Here is an 18,499-nt window from a genome sequence, read left to right as displayed (position 1 = left end):
AAGTCAATGGGATTCTCTGACTAAACCGAGGCAAAATTTTTAGTGAAGATGGTAAATTAATTATGAAATAGACTGTTGTCTAATATGATATGGTTGGAAGTCAACTGAATAAATTTACATGGAATAAGTGAGAAATTAGTCAAAACACTAAACTAGCTATATAAAATACAGTGTTCAAACTAATTTTAACTTATGGATCTGAGAGCTGGGCTAGAAATAATAAAACAATTAATCAATGACTGGAGATGACAGATAAGATAGCTTTGAGAAAGATTAGTGGAGTGGACAGATGATGTCATTGGAAGTATTATATTAAAAATGAGGATATTAGGAAAGAACCATGCTGTTCTCATTCAGGAAAGTGTCAGCAGAGTTTATTTCAGGTATTATGGTCACAAACAGAATGGAAGAGGAAAGGTTAGCAAAATGTGTTTTGCCAGGATGTCAGGTAAAAGTTTCAGAGGAAGACTAAGGTAGATTGATACATTAAATGTGCCTTAGAAGACAGAAATATAACATCTGATAATATTCGAGTCCTGACAGATAACAGATTAATTTGTCAGAGAAGTGTTGATAAATCTAAGTAATGATCTAGCTTTTTTATGTAGTATTATTGTAATAGCTTGTACTCCTCTGAGGCAAATCAGGAATATGATGACAATGTTGATAAATGAAGTTTAGCCAAAATACTAAACTTGGGGTGGAAGGGGTGGTGAAGCGCAATACATAGCCTCTCCCACTCAAATGTCAACCTCACCTTCCCATGGTCCATCCTGTTCTAAAAGTACAAACGAGGCACTGGCGACTGAGTATGGGTGGTATAACCTTAACACCCTAACAGAGTAAATGCTGTTAGAGCTGCCTGTCCAGAGGCATTAGGTAGCAGCCCTACCACTGGACTTACCCAGTGACAGGTTAGTAACCTGCCCTGGGGAAATTCAAAATACTTTCAAGTTTCATGCAAAGAAAAGCCGGACGGACTGTCAGGGAAAAGACCACAACCCAGGAAACGGTAAACGAAATTGGAAAAAGGAACACATAATGAAGATTGCAACATGGAATGTGAGAAGCATTGCACACAAAGAAGAAGAACTTGATAAACAACTAAACCAAGCTAACATAAAGATGTATAGTAACAGAAACAAAGAAAAAACAAAAAGGTACAAAAGAAACAAACAACTATATACAAATCTACAGTGGGGTAAAAAAAGAAGAAAGAGCAAAAGCAGGTATAATGATTATGGTACATAAATCCCTAAAGAACAATATTGTATATTACAACTATTTGAATGAAAGACTAATAGAAATTAGACTCAAGACATTAAGAGGCCACATAACAATAATTGGTGCATATGCACCAGAAGAGGGAAAGAAGAAGACATTAATATATTTTATAAAGAATTACAGAATGCCATAGATAAAAACAAAACTGACTATTCACTGCTAGCAGGAGATTTAAATGCCAGAATAGGAAACAAAAAATACAAAACAAACATAGGTAAATTTGGCAAAGATACATGTAATCAAAATGGTCGCAGATTGTGCGATTTTGTCATTCATAATAATATGAGAATAATGAATTCAATGTTTAAACACAAGGAAGTACATAAATATACTTGGTCAGCCAGAGGATACAAATCAGTAATTGACTACGTTATCACAAATTTTAAATTAGCGGAGTTAATTTTAGACATAAGAGCATATCGAGGCTTTGAATTAAACTCTAATCATTATATGGTACAGCAAAAATTCGTTTTAAACCAAAGTGGCTAAAAACACATAGAATTGAAAATTCTTACCAGCCAAGCTACAAAATTTCTTCATTACAGGATCCTCAAGTTAGACTACAATATCAAAAATGCACAAACTTAAAAACAGAAACCACACATGAATCAAGTGACATAGAAGATGAATGGGAAAATTTGAAACAAATTCTCACAAAAGCAGCAACAGAAACTTAGGAATAAAGCACAAATGGATTAGAAAAAGAGGACTACGAGACTTGAACAAAGAAATAGAAAATATAATAAAAACCAAAAAGGACAGTTACCAGAAATGGCTAAATTCCAAAACAATAGAAGCAGAAATAGAGTATAAAAGAAATAGTGCAATTGCAAAACGAGAAGTAAGGAAAAAACATAGAGAAAGATGGAACAATTTCGTAACAGAACTAGAAAAGGATTTATTTAAGCCACAACCCAAAACCTATAAAGTAATAAAATACATGAATAAAGAAATAAAAGAAAAGATAAAAATACAAACAATAGATTTAGAAAAATGGGTGACCTATTTCCAAAATCTCTGGACAGATGAGAACAATGAATTAAAATTTTATAAGACAAAGAATGACTAATAGAAAATATCACAATGTTAGAACTGAAAAATATAATAAAGAAGATGAAAAATAGGAAAATGCCAGGAGAAGACAATATAAATATAAAACTATACAAAAATGCAGGTGAAAAATTTAATGAAAGACTTTTGAAATTTTTTAATATGGTTTGGATGTCCGGAAAAACCCCTAACTCTTGGAAAAAAGCACTGGTCATCCCAATCTATAAAAAAGGAAATAAAGACAATTGCAATAATTATAGGGGAATTAGCCTGCTGAATACAGGATATAAAATATATGCAGGAATATTAAAAGAGAAACTAAGCAGCATTGTAGAAAACAAATTACTAGAAGAACAAAATGGCTTCCGAAAAGGCCGATCCTGCATAGATCCAATTTTTACTTTAAAATTATTAATAGAAAAGAGAAGAGAATTTCAAAAAGAAACACATGTGGCGTTTATTGATTATGAAAAAGCTTTTGACAAAATTAGTCGACAAAAATTGTTTAAAATATTAACCAATTTAAACATACCAAACCAACTTTTACAATCTATTCAAGAAATATATACAGGAAATAAAATAGCAGTTAAATTAGAACACACCTCAGAATGGAAAGATATATCAAGAGGAGTATGACAAGGATGTACCCTCTCACCTCTGCTTTTCAATATATATATAAATGAAATATTAACAATCTGGAAACAGCATAACCCATTTGGTATACAAATGACCCTGCAAATGAAGATAGATACACTACTGTTTGCAGATGATCAAATAGTATTAGCTACATCAGAAGATGACTTACAAAGATCATTAAAATCATTAAATGATATCTCAAAGCAATATAATATGACAATATCCAAAGAAAAAACAAAAATAATGGCATTCAAAGGAGAAAACCCAATAAGAAGTAAAATAGTGATAGATAATAAAATACTAGAACAAGTAAACACTTTCAGATACTTGGGATGTGATCTATCATACGAAGAAGAAAAAGACATAGACACTAAAATATCAAACTTTGTCAAAGTAAATGGCATAATAAATAGTATATTTAAGCCATCCCTGGTACAAAAACACGCTAGAATCAGACTATATAATGTCTTGTCAAAACCAACTCTACTATACGGAAGCGAAACATGGACCATGAAAAAGAAAGATGAAAAACGAATTCAAACAGCAGAAATGAAGTTCCTCAGAAAAACAGCTGGATATACCAAGTGGGACCACAAAACAAATGAAGAAATCTTACAATCCCTAAAAATCAAACCAATTAATTACTACATAAGACAGTATAAACAAAAATGGCTAGAACATTTAAATCGAATGGACAACAGCAGACTACCAAAAATATTATACAGATACAAAATAAGTGGAAAAAGAAGAATCGGAAGACCAAGAAAGAGATGGCATGAGACCGGAACAGGCCACATGGCCTATATTCCATGTTAGGAAGAAGAAGAAGAAGACTAAACTATCAAGTATATATGCCATGTTTAAACCAGTCTAATATTGTTGGCGATATGGTTTGGAAGGTGGCTGATCCCGCATTCAATCTGGATCATTATAACCTCAGCCGGTATTTTCCTGGAAGCAATGGTGAAGTTGTGGCCATGTGATAGTGCGATGAGTGTTGCAGGCTTCAACATAACTGAAGAAAGGTTAACTATGGTGTTGGTTGGAAGTTTTGGTTCGGAGGTCGAGCTCTTTTTTTCATTTCTCAAATTTTTTGATATGTCGATCCCGTATTTTTTCAAATTCTTTATCTGCCGCAGTGCATGAGACCAGTAAAAATATTGAAACCAGTAAACCACAAACCTCTCCCCCCTTCACAACAAGGATTACTCTAAATCCATCACCATTCCCTACATCTGAGTCACCTCAAAAAATATTACCAAAATCCTAAGAAAACATGACTTGACCTCTTGTTACAGACCATATAGAAAATTGGCATCCCTTATCTGCTCCACTAAAGACCAACTACTTTCCCTAGACCTACCTAGTGTATACCAGGTCCCTTGCAGCTGTAAGCTGTCCTACTTCGGTTTGGCCAAACAGGCAGGACAGCAAATATCAGAATTTCAGAACACAAGGACTACATCTGTTTTCACCAGTATAGTCACTCTGGTCTTGCAGACTATGCTCTGGATACACACCACAGAATATGGTGGAAGAAAGCCACAATAATACACCGTAGCAAGTTCAAGTTTGAAAGACTTTTCATGGAATCAGCCTCAGCCCTAAGAAACATTCCAAACCTCAATAAATTTGGTTGCATGAGACTGCCCCAAATTTGGGAGACATACATCATGAGACCTTCAGCCCAACAGCCAAGAATACCTATATAGCCCGCTAGGGGGCACCATCAGGACTTTAAGGAGAAACGATAGCTTCCTGCTTCGTCCTCATTTACTGTATGTGGTGCCTGCGTGCATGTGTCTTTATTGTAAGTTCCTTTGAAAATGGCAACGTGATGTTGCCGAAATATTGGAAATATATATTAAAGTTTAATTTATATTCTATTTTACGTTGTGAATTCCTTAAGTCAATTAATAATTATGTATAACCAGCGTAAGCCTTTCTACGAGAATTACTAGAATACAAGATAATCCCAACCACACTAGCCACCCTTCTGAATACACTGGATATTGTTCATTCTCTAGGGAAGTCACAATCAAGTGCTAATTTCCTCTCCCAAGAAAGTGACATTCACAGTCATCCTCATCCATGTGGTCTGGTATTATAATAATGCCAAATGGGATGATCTTTGTGAATTCCGTTCCTCAATGTATCATTGAAACAATTATTAGTATGGAAACATTTATTCTCAATTCCACTTTACATAATTAAGCTTTGGTTCTCGAATGTGGCTAGCTGTAGGAGAGAAAAACCAGGTTGCAATTGGTTTTCATTGAAAGCAACTTGTAATACTATGAACACATCCAAAACCGATTTTGAAAGGGCTAATAGTAAATGTCCAAATGACGATCATGCTTTCCATCTCTTGCCAGAGCTATTCCTAACTCACTATCCTGGGAAGATGCATCTCCTAACATCCTATTTTTCCTTTAATTCTTGCACAGATCAAAGTACTTTTAGGAATGGCAGGTGGAGGATGTTTACCAAGTAATACACAAAATTCATGTCCTGCCTAAATTTTTTTCCAGAAAGATCAGAATTTTGTCTAAATTAGAAATAAAAAAAAAGTTCATGTCCTAATGGCATTTCACTGATTGCTGAAGATTTGTGCTCCAGAGTTAATTGCTGTTCTGTGTCTCCTTTTCACTTTCTCCTAGTCCAATAGTATCTATACTGCATGGAAATCAGGCCATATTTGGTCCATTCCTAAGAAGGGTGACAATCATTCAGTAACCATCCAATTTCACTACGGTTCTCCAACTATACTTAAATTTTTCTAAAGCAATGATGATAACCATTATTCACACAATTTTTGTACCATCTTGAAGCTTTTTTGTTAACATGTGATCACCAGTATGGATTCTGGTCATTGCCAATCAACAGGGGACTTCCTTGCTTATGTTGCTTGCCAATGAGCAAATCTTGTGAAAAATGGAAATCTTAAGTGGTTGTCCTTGACATCTCTAAGACCTCTGGCTGTATTTGGCACAAAGGTATATTAAGTATGTTCCTATCATATGGTCTGTCTTGTAACTTCTGTAACTGTTTTGCATTTTTTGGCTGAATGGACATCACTATAATTAGGTTTAATGGAATGAATACAGTTCAGAGAAATAATTAAGCATGAGCTTAATTGTTCCAATATTTTGTCTCTGAAACAGAGACACCTTAAGGGGTACAATGTAAAGATTCTAATAATACACACCAAAATGCAAAACAATATTTGGAAGAAGTTAGACTGGGCATTGGCAGAGGGTCTAAGAATTAATGTTTCCCAAATCTTGGGAAGTATAACACAACCATATTTATTTAGAGTAGGTAGGTTTTTTAAATCTGCTAAAAAAAAGTCAAGTCTGTGCTTGACGTGTTGAAATATAGCAGTTTTTTTTTTCATTTGATTCTGTGTAAGATATCCAAGGAATGGTCAGCTAGACCTGATTGACCATAACTGTGGCAGCAGATGTATTTCTTGTGTTCTTCAAGGTGGATATTGGCAGATCTTCCAGTCTGTCCACAATATGACAAGTTGTAAGAATAAGGCATCTTGTAAATGAATGGAACAGAGAGCAGAGGGAGTGGATCTTTAGGAGAGTGGATGAGGGTGCCTGTTTCAAAAGAGGTTTGAAAAAGGCTGTGTAGAGATTATATTTCTTTAAAGATATGACTATTTTTGATTAGGTACAGTGAATAGTAACAGCATTACATTCCGTATAGTGATATTGCGAGGGATGTGAGGTAATGGGAGAAACAATATTTAGTTCATCTTTTTGGCAATGTAACCATCGGACAGGCAAGTATTGTGAATAAAGGAGAGTTCAATTGTGAGAGAAGCCCAGTTAAAAGAGAGGTTAGAGGCTCTGTTGAAAAGGGTTTTAATAATACCATATTCTTGAAGAAGGGTGACGTGGGAAAGTGTGTGTGAGTGCAGGTAGGTCTTCTGTAAAATGAGATAGAAAGAAAGATTATTAGACACATGTATTCACAAGAATAAATAATAATAATTTTTAATAATAATAATATTTGAAATAATTTTCATAGTAAAGAGTGCCATTGGGAATACAAGTGAATACCTGAATTCTGGAGTGTTGACTGTTGAGGTGGAAGAAGAAAGAGTATATGTCAGAGTCACGTGGTGAAATGGAGAACACATCATCAATATATCATAGCCAGATAGAAGGTTTGAGAATGGCCATATTATCAGGAGCATGTTTTTTAAAATGCTCCATATGGAAATTGGCTAAAAGAGAAGAGTGCCCATAGCTGTAATCGGTATGGATGGCAAAACTGAAGAGATCAATGATGTCAGTAGAGAAAGTGTCAGAAAGTGGAGCAGAATATTCATGAATAAAAAATTGACAACAAAACCCAACATCATATTAGTGTTACTTAAAATTAAATTTTGTATTAAAGGCAAAGTAGGTAGAATTTTTTTAAGAGAGCACCTTCCATAGGATTTCACTTACACTTGTTGTTTTGTGTATATTATTAAATCTTTACAGTGTATCCCTTAAAACATTTCTGTGACAGAGACATAATACTGGAACAATTAAGTCCATGTTCAGTTATTTCTCTCAGCTGTAGTTGCGTGTTATCAGAATTGTTTTATTACGTTAAATGTATTATTACGTTTGTATGTCCAACCAACAGGCTGTGGGTTGTCACAGGCATGGATGTTTGTAATTGTTTTTAGGTGGGAGATGAATTTCCTCGCTTGGTATGACACAACTTCTCTGCTTATTGAAGGCCTGAAGTGGCTTGAAAAAGTTCCATGTTTGGTCTCTAGAGCAGGGTTTCTGGACTATGTAAAAATAAATAAATAAAATTACAATATATATATATATATAAAAATTGATAAAAATTAAAAAAAAATCTTGACCTGCCTACAAAATATATACTATCATCATCAAATTCCTGACATGTACCCTCAAGGGGAGTACAGGATATGATAGTACTACATCAAAAATTTACATCATTACTAACTTCCTATCTACAATTTTCCTCCAAATCAGTCTGTTATTTGTCAAGACTCCAACATTATCAGATCTTATATTTCTATAGTCTAAAATACTTTGTACCGTATCAATCCACCTATATCTTGGTCTTCTTCTGGGTCGTTTTCCTGTCAACCAGGCACAGAACACTTGTTTTGCTAATCTTTCCTCGTCCATTCTGTTTAAGTGACCATACCATCCGAGATTAGCTCTGCTAACGCATTCCTAGATGCTGACAATGTCAAGTTCTTTCCTAATATCCTCGTTTTTAATATGATATTGCCATTGATGCCATCTGTTCACGCCCCTAATCTTTCTCAGGACTATCATATCTGCAGTCTCTAGTCTTTGGTCAAGTGTTTAACTTCTGACCCAGCTGTCAGATCAATAAGTTAAATCTGGTTTGAACACTGTCTTGCATACAGCTAATTTAGTGTTCAGACTAATTTCTATCTTATTCCATATGAATTTATTCAATTGACTGCCTACCATACCAGCTTTGTTGATTCTGTTGTCTATTCCAATATTTAATTTACCATCTTCACTAAAAATTGTGCCTAAGTAGCTGAAATGTTTTACTTGTTCCACAGGTTCCCCAATCATAACGCAGTTGACATTTTCAACAATTCTACCTATTTTCATTGTACTTTGTCTCTTTAATGCTGACCTTCATACCATATCTATTACAACAGTTATTCAATTTAGTCAGGGAATCTTGCAAACTTGTAGTGGATTTATTTAGAAGTATAACATCGTCTACATAAAACAAACAGCTGACATTAACATCTCCAACTCTGATATCATGTTTAATACCATACCACTTTCCTTCATAATGTGATCCATATAGATAATAAATAACAGAGGGGATAATGTGCATCCTTGTCTCATTCCAGATTTAACATTAAACCATTTTCCTGCACTTCCTTCATTTCTAACTGCTGACTTAAAACTCAAATACAGACTAAGTACTGCTCGATATAATGCCCCATTGACACTACATAACTGTAACGTATTGAATAGCTTCTCTCTTGGCACCTTGTCATATGCCTTTTCCAGATCGACAAAACTTAAATACAGATCTTTGTTATATTCCCATGCTTTCTCGACTATTTGTCGTAAAGTGAAGATCTGATCCTGACAGCCTCTATTTGACACCTGAATCCAGCTTGTTCTTCAGCAAGGTTTTCTTCCACAATTCTTCTCAAACGTTTCTCAAGTATACTTGCATAGATCTTGCCAAGAACACTCAGTAGGGATATACCTCTGTAATACTCATATTCAGTTTTATTTCCCTTTTTTATATATTGGTACTATTAGAGCTCTACTCCAATCACCGGGAATTCGTCACTCTGTCCAGGCTTTCTGAAGCATGCAGTGCAGCCACTGTAAGACTTTTATACCACCATACTTCAGCATTTCTGGTCGAATATCATCTACTCCTGCTGCCTTTCCACATTTCAAGCCTTTGATGGCTTTTTCTACTTCACGTATGGATATGTATTCCTGATTGTATGCTTGTTGAGTGTTTTTTACCACTGTTCTATCACTGCTTGTTTCATTTCGCAATTTTTCAAAGTAATTACTCCATATTTCAAGGATATCTTTTTCTCCTGTTTTCATGTCACCTTTATCATCCTCTAACTCCTTTTACAGCATTCTTTCCTCCATTTCCTTAGCTTCTTCAGCAACCTCCAGAATATCTTACCTTCTTGATATTTATTTTCTATGTTCTTGCCAAAGTCCTCCCATGACTTTTGTTTAGCTAGTTTTACACAGTGTTTCGCTTTCTTACATTTGTCTCTGTATTCTCTAAGAGCAAAAGCTGACTTATTTGCCAGGAACTTTTGATATGCTCTCTTCTTTTCCTTCACTGCCTCTTTAACTTCCTGTGTCCACCATGGAGTTCTGATTTTTCTATCCTTGCAGACAACCTCACCACATGCCTCTCTGGTGGAATCAATAGGGATTTTCTTCAGGGGTTGCCACTGAATCTCCAAGGTTTGGTTCCTGTTCTCAAACTCTTTCATTTTTTCTTCAATAATTTTTATGTATTTTTGTCTACAGATCACATCTTAGAGCTGCTCAACTTTTATTTGCTTTAAAACTTTCGTACACGTTATTTTTTTCAATAAGAAATTCAATTTTATCCTGCTCAAGACTAAATAATGATCATTTCCAAATTCAAATCCTCTGTACACTCTGGTGTCCTGTACCAGGGAGAAAACATCACTATCAACAATAATATAGTCAATGAAACTTTTCTTATTCCTTGCCTCTTCTCTCCATGTGAATTTGTGCACATTTTTATGTTGGAACATGGTGTTAGTAATAACCAGTCCATGTCCTGAGCAGAAATCCAATGGGTATTTGCCATTATTATTAGCTTTGCTCTTTGCTCTAAATTTTCCCAAAATATTTTTGTATGTCTCACAATCATTTCCTACTCTGCTATTTAGATCCCCAACAAGGACCAACATTTCTTTTCATTGTGTCAGTTGCTTTTTCTAAAGCCTCAAAAAATTCCTCCACTTCTACCTTAGTAGAACCTTCTGTGGGGTCATAGGCACAAATAAGTTTCATTGTCTAATTCCTAATTCTGATATTTGCCCACATCACTCTACTTGAGACTGCCTGCCATTCAAGAAGATTAGCCTCGTTTTTTGTGTTGAATACTATGGCTACTCCTTCTTTTCCTTGATTGTCATTTCCTGAATATAACATTTTATATTTATTGCTCAGAAAGATCTCACCAGTTTTTCTCTTTTTTGTTTCAGTCACCCCTATTATGTCGATCTGGTACTTATCTAATTCTTCAGCTAGCTCTATTTCTTTGCCATTCAGGCTTCCTATGTTGATAGTACCGATCTTTAACTCTGGTGATGTTGAGTTTGGGTGTGCTTTCAGATTTGTTCCAGTAGCTGACTTTTCGGTCTTCGCCCTGGTTCCCTGGCGAAAACAACAGGGTCCTTGTTTAACCAGGCGACGCCCCAGCCGGCATGAAATTTTTTCATGTTATACCATCATTTTGTATATTGGTTTAAGCCAATAAAAATACAATTTGGTCGGCTAAATCCCAAATTGCCAGCCCATCCTTGTTTGTTCAGTATCCAGGTAGATACCCAACAGGGTGCACCACGAGAAGGTGAGGATTGGACATTAGGTCAGAAGCCCTGGTTGATTCTCTGCATTCCTTTAAAGGCTATGTGGAGGCTTCCTCTCAGTTATGCAGCTTTGACCCTTAAGCACCCAAAATGTACTATAGGTTTTTAAATAACCTTTTGTGGGTAGGAACTACAAAATAAAATAAAGTAAAATAAAAAAAATACAATTTTTATACTGAATACTAAAAGATGTCACTACGACAGAGACAAAACATCATAATGATTAATCCCATGTTTATTTATATCTCTGTACAATCATTCCATTAAATGTAATTATGAGCTCAAACCAGCACTTAAGTTATAATACCCAGAAGTACACACGATAGTGCCGAGATCTTTATCCTCAAAACTATGCAACTTATACTTGTGTTCCACAAGGCTCTGTTCCTCCATCTACTTTCTTTCTTCTTTATATCAATGACCTCTCCATTTGAGCTGCAAATTCAATATGCAGTTACACTGATGACAGTACACTGCAATGCATTCCTCCATCAATCTAAGAGAAGCCTTGAACTACACAAATCACCAAAAATTGAAAAAATTTCTAAAATCCTAAATTCTGAGCTCCAAAAACCATTATTGCATCTTGGTCTGTTATGTTCGGTTTCTGTTTTCCATATAAGACAAGAGGTCTAATGAGAGTTTGTCTTATACATATATTTCTGTTTTTACTATGTTGACAGAATTCTGGAAGATAGAAAATGTAGTGAATGATATGATCTATTGGAATTTGTATTTCTGTATTAATTTAATTATCTTGAGTAATTAATGTTCCAAGATATTTGAAGAGAGTTGCAGTTTTAAATTTTGGGTGATCAATGTTTAACTAGTCATTTTCGGCTAGAATGTGATTCCTAAATACATTTAAATATTCTGTGTTCATCCTGGTTGATTTGGATTCCGAGGTTTTCAGTAGTTTCAAGTTGATCATCATCATCAAATTCCTGACATGCACCCTCAACGGGCTGCAGAAGCTACAATCCTTCTCAACTTCTCACATATACTTGCATAAATTTTACCAGGAACACTCAATATGGAAATACCTCTGTAATTCTCATATTCAGTTTTATTTCCCTTTTTTATTTATGGGTACTATGAGAGCTCTATTCCAATCATCTGGAATTCATCCCTCTGTCCAGGCCTTCTGAATATGCAGTGCAGCCACTGTAAGACTTTTATACCTCCATACTTGATCATTTCTGGTCGAATATCATCCATTCCCACTGCCTTTCCAGATTTCAGGTTTTTGATGGATTTTTTACTTCAAGTATGGATATGTATTCCTGATTGCATGCATGTTGAGTATTTTTTACTATTGTGCTGTCACTGATTGTTTCATTTAGCAATTTTTCAAAGTAATTACTTCGTACATCAAGGATATCTTTTTCACCAGTTTTCATGTCACCTTTATCTCTAATTCCATTTACAGCACTCTTTCCTACAGTCTTCCCATGACTTTTGTTTACCTTTTACACAGTGTTTAGTGTCATTGTCCAGTTTCTCATTCTGATATTTGTCCACATTACTACTTAATATTGCCTGTCATTCAAGAATATTAGCCTCGCATCTAATGTTGAATACTACAGCTACTCCTTTTTCTTGATTGTCATTGTCTGAATATAACAGTTTGTATTTATTGCTCAGAAAGATCTCACCAGTTTTTGCCTTTTTTTGTTTCAGTCATCTCTATTATGTTGTACTTATCCAATTCCTCATCTAGCTCCATTTCTTTGCCATTCAGCCCTTCATTTTGCCCTTCTTATGTTGATAGTACCAATCTTGAACTCTGGTGATGTTGAGTTGGGGTGTGTTTTAGGATCTGTTCCAGTAGCTGACTTTTCGCTGTTCATCCCAGTTCCCTGGTGAAAAAAACAGGGGCCTTGTTTAACTGGGGGATGCCACAGCCGGCATGAAATTCAATCATGTTGCACCATCATTTTATATTGTGGTTTAAGCCAATAAGAATAGAATTTGGTCTTAGGTAAATCCGAAACTGCCAGCCCATCCTTGTTTGTTCAGTATCCAGACAGATACCTAACAGGGTACACCACGAGAAGGTAAGAAATGGACATTAGATCAGAATCCCTGGTCAGTTCTCTGCATTCCTTTAAAAGATGTGTGTGGAGGTCTCCTCTCAGTTATACAGCTTCGATCCTGAAGCACTCCACAGTTTTGAGTTTTCTGAATATTATTCTGTCTTTAGCAATTTTGCCATTTCTCAAATATATTTCTCAACAGCTAGGGTGAAAAGGCCACCCCTTGCTTCAATCTTGTCTTAATATCCAAAGGCTGAGATCTAATTCCATTAGTCAATACTAATGCTTTGGCTGTCAGTGGAGCAAATTTTGATTAAATGTATTATTAGGTATTCCTAGTTCATCTGATACTCGTAAAAGTCTTCTCTATGAATGCTATCATATGATTTTCTAAAATCTATAAATAGGAATAGAAGTCACTGGGTATAGCATTTTTCGTCAGGATAGGAGGGGAAAGCGTGGTGGTGGGGTACTGCTTATGATAAGTGATGACCTATGTCCTCTAAGAGTGGAGGCTTTGGAAGGAAGTGAGACAAATGATTTTCAGAGCATATGGTGTGAGGTAGAGGTAGGCAAGACAGGATATTTAGTGGGGTGTTGCTACAGACCCAGGAACACGGAGGATGGGGACCAGGAGATGTTTAGACAGCTAAGTTTGGCAAGTGCAAGAAGAATGATTGTTATGGGAGATTTTAACTACAGTAGTATAAACTGGAGAGAGGAAGATGCATGTAGCAATAGTGGAATGGAATTTCTAGAATTCTTGAGGGACAAATGTCTTAGGCAACATGTAACAGAGGGATCAAGAGGTTTAGATTTGGTTATAGCATCAGAAGAGTTGATAATAACTGAGATGACATCTCTCCCACCAGTTGGAGAGAGTGACCATATGGTTTTGACTTGGAAAATGAATAGACATGCAGGAGTATCTGCATGTCTATTCATCTTTGCATATAGTATATGCAAAGAGACGGGAACTTATGTGGAATTATAATGCAGGTGATTATAATAGTCTTAGACATCAACTTCGGGAAGTTTCATGGAGGGAGGAATTGGAAGGCCGGGATATCGTTAGTGCGTGGGAAATTGTGAAAGAATATTTGTTAGCAGCAATGGTAAGTTGTATACCACGAGTGAAGAAGAGGACACAATTTGGAGTAAAGTGGATGACAAACAATATTAAACAGGAATTGCATTGAAAAAGAGGCTATGGAAGAGATATAAGGAGACAGGTGAAGAGAGGATGCGTGAAGAATATAAGACACAGGCCAGAAGAGTGACTAGTGTGGTAAGGAAAGCGAAACTGGAATATGAGAGGAGATTGGCCCTAAGATCCAAAGAAAATCCTAGGGAATTTTTTAGCTATGTGGCCAGTAGGAGGAGAAATGACTGTGGAAGAATGATATTGTGGGATAAAAATGGGAATAGAGTGACTGATGCAGAGGACATAGTGGAATTGTTCAATGACCACTTTATTGGAGTATTTCATCCTGGAGGAGTCAGTTTTAATGCAAGAGGGATAGGGCAGGTTCAAGGTTTAGAGGTACAGGAGGAGAGTGTGTTTCAGATACTGAGAACTCTGGATGTCAATAAAGCTTTTGGACTGGATGGTATTTCACCACGAGTTTTGAGAGAATGTGCCAGGGAACTGACAGTGCCTTTAACCTGGCTTTTCAATGAAAGTCTGGCTTCGGCAAAGGTGCCCAGGGAATGGAAGGAAGGTAAGATAGTGCCATTGCATAAGGGTGGTAACAGACTGGAAGTGTCTAATTATAGACCAGTCTGTGTGTCATCAGCAGTTGTTAAGATCTTGGAGAAAGTAGTGAGGGGACCGTATACAGCACTGGGCAGATGAGGATAATGTTATCTATGAGAGTCAACATGGATTTGTGAAAGGGCACTCTTGTTTTAGCAATATGCTAGCCTTTTATAATAAAGTTACAAGAACATTAGATGGGGGAAAGGCATATACTGCAATTTTCTTAGACTTAGCAAAGGCATTTGACAGAGTTCCACATGATAAGCTGATATTTAAGTTGCAACACATGAGTCTGGATGTCAGATTGGTCAACTGGATTAGGGATTGGCTGTCTGATAGGTATCAGAGAGTTGTGTACAGTGGAGCAGTTTCAAGGGGAGAGAAGGTTACAAGTGGGGTCCCACAGGGCTCAGTACTAGGACCTATGTTGTTTAACCTTTATATCAATGACATTGCCAGTGGATTGCAAGGGGATATTCAATTGTTTGCAGATGATGCGAAGCTGGGAAGGATTATTACTAATAGTGCAGATGTGGTAGCCCTGCAAGAGGATTTGAATAAGCTAGATAGATGGGCAAATGAATGGGGGTGTCAGTTTAATGCAGCAAAATGTAAGGTCTTGAGGTTTGGGAAACATCGATGGGATGCTGCATATTCTATGGGAGGAGTTATACTGGAGGAAGTTGGGGAGACAAGAGATCTGGGGTTGATGATTGATAGAAACCTGAAGTTTAGGGGACATATTGCAAAGGTGGTGAAGGTAACACAGAGGATTGCTGCAATTATGAGAAGGACACTGACCTGCAGAGATAAGAGGGTTATCATTCCGTTGTATAAGTCTCTGATCAGACCACACTTGGATTATTGTTCTCAGATTTGGTCCCCAGGATTTGAAGGGGATAAATTAACTGTGGAAAAGATACAAAGATGGATGACAAAGATGGTCTCAGTACTGTACAAGGATAGTTATGAAAATCGGCTGAGGGAATGTGGACTGCAGAGTTTGGCATATAGAAGGAGGAGAGATGATATGATTGAGACTTTTAAACTGTTGAGAGGTGGTTACAGGGTCGACACTGGGGAGTTCTTTCACTTGGTTGAACAGCGGGAAGGAGTGATGACAAGAGGCCATCCCTGGAAGTTACGAAAGGAAACTGTGAGCAAGAGGGTGAGGAGTGGTTTCTTTGCATGGAGGGTGGTTGAGCCGTGGAATGCATTACCTGATAGAGTGGTGAGGGCGAGAACGGTCAGTGAGTTTAAGGAGTGGTATGATAGACTTTATGTTCTTAGGAAGGACCTCCCCCTCGATGAGTCTTTTGACTCCATGGAGGCCTGAATAATAATAATAATAATAATAAAATATGGACCTGCTGGTTATATTCCCATTTCTTCCTAGCATCTGTCTTAGTGCAAAAATCTGGTCTACTGTCAACCTATTTCTTTAGAATCTTGTTTGATACTTATCTATATTTTCTTCAGCATGAGATTCTTTTTAGTATAATATTAGATAAAATTTTATAGCCTGCTGACAGGAGAGAGTTCCCTCTGTATTTTCACATCCATTTTTGTTTCTTTTTTTATATACAGGAATGATTAGTGATTCTTTCCATTCTGAATGTATGTCTTCTTTTTTCTGTATTAAATTTAGCAGTTTACGTATATAAGTGGTTAATTCACCTCCACTATATTTGATGAATTTGGCTACTATTTTATCAGTACCTAGTGCTTTGTTGTCTTTGAGTTCTTTTATATCTTCATCTACTTGAGCTAGAGAAGGTTTGATTATTTTTGGGTGCAGGTTTGATAAGTATTATATTAAACGTTTCAGTTCATCACAGTTTAGAAGTTTATTCAAATACTTGCAAAACCTGTTTGCTATTTCAGTTGCTATTGTTGTTTTCGTATGTAGACCTGTTTTTAATTTCATGGAAAATTTTTTAGGGTTATTGACTGTAAATCATTTCTGGATTTCTTCACCTGTTCATGTAAAAATTTTTTCTGTTGTCTGATTCTTTTACTGGCTTCCTTGCTTCTTTCTTTGTATGTCTGAACATCAGTTGGGTTATTTAGCCAAATGCTTCTGTCTTTTTTTCTTAACTGCCACTTCACATTTTTCATTAAACCATTTTTTACATTGCAATTTACTTTGAATTCCAAATGAGTTTTGTACTGCTACTTTTATGCTATTCATGATATGATTCTGGATGTATTCAATATTTTCATTCTCTTCCAGCAGTATATTTTTCAATTTTTGTTTTAATTCAAGTTCATATTTTTTTCTCTCTTCTGTCTCATCTAGTTTGTTAATATTATATCTCAGCCGATTCTTATGTGCAGAAAATTATTTTCTGTTTTTCACTGAGGAGCTGAGTGTGATAGTGACCATTTTCTAACCTTAAGAATAGCAATTAGAAAATGGTCATTATCATACTCAGCTCCTCTGAAACACAAGATATTCTGAATGCAATTGCTAATTATGATATGGTCTATTTGATTAAATGTAAATTCATCAGGAGATTTCCATATTTGTTTTTGTATATTCTTCCTCATAAATATAGTACTGCTTATTATTAAAATTTCTGGATTTGGCCAAATTAATCACTCTTTCTCCATTAATATTTGTCTCTTCATGAAGGCATTGGGTTCAGTAATTTTTTTTATATTTTACTTCATTTCCAATTTTTCACTGTTATAGAATTATTTCAAGGATTAGTTCCAGTTTTTTAATAGAATTCATCTCTTATATCCTCTTCAAAAGCTTCTGTTTCAGTTTATATTAATAAACGTTATTCTGAATGCAATTGCTAATTATGATATGGTCTATTTGATTAAATGTAAATTCATCAGGAGATTTCCATATTTGTTTTTGTATATTCTTCCTCATAAATATAGTACTGCTTATTATTAAAATTTCTGGATTTGGCCAAATTAATCACTCTTTCTCCATTAATATTTGTCTCTTCATGAAGGCATTGGGTTCAGTAATTTTTTTTATATTTTACTTCATTTCCAATTTTTCACTGTTATAGAATTATTTCAAGGATTAGTTCCAGTTTTTTAATAGAATTCATCTCTTATATCCTCTTCAAAAGCTTCTGTTTCAGTTTATATTAATAAACGTTATCTTGAACCATTCTGCTTATAATGAGCTTGATTATTCTTTTGCTAAAAGCTTCAAATTCAATCAGAGATGATCATAATTTTTTCCTAAATATAAAACTTGTTCCAAATTCATGTTTATTAAAGTTGTTTCCACTTTCTCTCTTTCTTTAAATTACCGTCTCCTCTCCAATGTATCTCTTGTATTGTGATTATATCCAATTTATACTATTAAAAAGAACTAGGACATATTAAAAATATGTCATGCATCATTTTCACCTCCTCCTAACTTGGCACATGCCAATTCACAGTGTTCAACCTTCTGAACAATTTAGACTAAATTTTGATCTTTACAAACTTTTGATTTTGATCATATCTGAAATAGAGTTGTTTCTTACTTTTGCTGATAGTACTCTGGGAATAGTCTTGTGTATTATAAAATGTATTAATTTCTTTAATGTTTTTTTAAAAGTATGTTCT

General features: G+C 35.4%; 1 protein-coding gene across 1 annotated transcript in view; it reads right to left on the bottom strand.

Moving 5' to 3' along the window:
- The window catches only part of LOC150104414 (2-oxoglutarate dehydrogenase complex component E1-like), a 596,096-nt gene that overhangs the window by 132,934 nt on the left and 444,663 nt on the right, over window positions 1–18,499 (bottom strand). The window lies entirely within an intron of this gene.

This window comes from Typopeltis vanoorti, chromosome 8 (assembly GCF_054136105.1).
Source record: "Typopeltis vanoorti isolate ZY-2024b chromosome 8, IOZ_Tvanoo_1.0, whole genome shotgun sequence".
In the NCBI taxonomy this organism is placed as follows: Eukaryota; Metazoa; Arthropoda; class Arachnida; order Uropygi; family Thelyphonidae; genus Typopeltis; species Typopeltis vanoorti.
This window is presented reverse-complemented; position numbering and strand designations above follow the sequence as displayed.